Source organism: Chenopodium album, chromosome 3 (genome assembly GCF_948465745.1).
Source record: "Chenopodium album chromosome 3, dcCheAlbu1.1, whole genome shotgun sequence".
In the NCBI taxonomy this organism is placed as follows: domain Eukaryota; kingdom Viridiplantae; phylum Streptophyta; class Magnoliopsida; order Caryophyllales; family Amaranthaceae; genus Chenopodium; species Chenopodium album.
Window position 1 is genome coordinate 18321515 of NC_137836.1, and position 2180 is coordinate 18323694.

Here is a 2180-nt window from a genome sequence, read left to right on the forward strand (position 1 = left end):
GAAATCCGGAAGATTATGAGCTCACGGGAGGGATTTTGCTACCCGTCACGGAAACCAACTTCTCAATCCATCCACAATATACTCGAATGGTCCAATCGGAGCAATTTTCTGGAAGTGCAAGTGAGGACCTTATTGAACATTTGGGCCAATTCCTTGAATTGTGCGCAATGATGCAAACCAATGAAGTGAGTCAAGACTACATTTGTATGCACCTTTTCCGGCAATCTCTCACCGGACGAGCAAAGAAATGGCTAAAGCAAGTAAAGCCTAACTCTCTCACAACATGGAGGGAGGTTGTAAAGGCGTTCTTGAAGCGCTTTATCTCCGAAGAGAAGACCGCCGAAATGAGAAGGAAAATTGCATCATTTGAGCAAGAGGCCGATGAAAGTCTTGGTGAAGCATGGGAGAGATTCAAAGAGTTGGTGCAAGCATGTCCCCACCATGAGTACAATCAAGGGTTGCTCATGCGGTTTTTCTACGACGGATTGGAGCCCATGTCATGAGCCAATTTGGATGCGGGGGCGGGTGGTCAATTAATCAAGATCCCACAAAATCAAGTTGTAGCCACAATAGAAGAGGTAGCAAAGAATTACTCTTGGGGGGCCGAAGAAGAAACGCTCCAAAGAGAGGTGGTATTTACGAATTGGAGAAAGTTGATCAATTACAACATCAAATTGATCAACTAACAACAAGGCTTTCCAAATTGAACACGAGTGTGAATGCAAGTTCAAGTGGTGGAGCGAGCTCTTCTCAAGTTAACTCTTTCTCTTGTCAAAATTGTGGAGGAACGAACCATGATACATCCTATTGTGGAGGTTTAAGCCCCGAACATGTAGCGACATACAACACAAGGCAAGAGGGATTTAGAGGAAGCGGCGGTGGAGTAGCTTGGAGACAACCACCACCCGGGTTTGTACCTCAACCTCAACAATGGAACCAACAAGCTCAACCTTCCTATAACTCCAATCCTCAATATTAAAATCCTCCTCCATCTCAACCCTAAAACCCAAGAGGAAGCTATCTAAGGAACAACCAATACAACAATCAAACCCAAACACCTCAAAGAAACCATCAAGAACAAGCACCTCAAGCGGAGCTAACTCAAACTCAACTCCTCCAAGCCATGCATGCGCAAATGCAATCTTTTGGGCAACAAATGCAAGAGATAAGATCTCACAACAAGATGGTTGATTCACAACTAGCTCAATTGGCCGAGAGAACTCCTTTCAGTTAACCATCCACTCTACCCGGACAACCACAACCTAACCCATCTCACAATCCAAAACCCGATACATGCAAGGCAATCACATTGAGGTCGGGAACTTCCTATGAAGGAACAAATGAAGGGGATAGTGAGGAAAAGAAGGGAGGAGAGGAGAGTGTGAATGAAAACAAGGGAGGTGAGAAAGAAAAAGGTGATGAGATAGAAGGAGGTTCGAAGAAGAAGAAGATTGACAATGAGAAGACAACTTCAATTCCTAGTGAGGCTAGGAATCTTGATGGACCGGTTCCTTTTCCCGGTCGGCTTGCGGAGAGGAAGTTGAATGACAAGTTCACAAAATTTCTTAGTGTCATGAAGAATTTGCATATCAACCTCCCTTTTATTGAAGTTGTGACACAAATGCCATCTTATTCCAAGTTCCTCAAAGATATTCTCACCTACAAGAGGAAGCTCAATGATGAGCTTATCACCCTTCCACATCAAGTGAGTGCTCTTGTCCAACATAAGATGCCCAAGAAGGAAAAAGACCTAGGAAGTTTCACTTTGCCGGTAAAAATCGAAAACATGGAAGCTAAGGGCGCCTTAGCCGATCTTGGAGAAAGTGTTAGTTTAATCTCTCTATCCATTGCTCAAAAACTCAATATTGAGATGATCCCTACAAGTAAGACAATTCAATTAGCCGATCGATCGGTGAAATTACCTTGTGGAGAGCTTGAGTATGTTCAAATTCAAGTGGGACACATCTACGTGCCCTGTGACTTTGTAGTGATGTATATGGAGGAAGATGTTAACACTCCTTTGATTTTGGGACGTGAAGCTCTTAAAACTTTGGGGGCGGTCATCAATTGAAAGAACAACACCATCACTTGTGAAGTGGCCGATGAAAAAATTGTCTTTGAATTTTCGAAGTTGCTTAAGACCCCCATGGTTGAAAAATGCTGTAGAGTTGATGTTGTGA

The 2180-nt window shown here is 43.4% G+C and overlaps 1 non-coding gene across 1 annotated transcript; it reads right to left on the reverse strand.

The window, feature by feature from the left end:
• Window positions 1-341: 341 nt before the first annotated feature.
• Window positions 342-449, reverse strand: LOC145625722 (small nucleolar RNA R71). Its single transcript, XR_014110629.1, has one exon. It is a non-coding gene; the product is annotated as a small nucleolar RNA R71 (small nucleolar RNA).
• Between the last annotated feature and the right edge of the window lie 1731 nt (window positions 450-2180).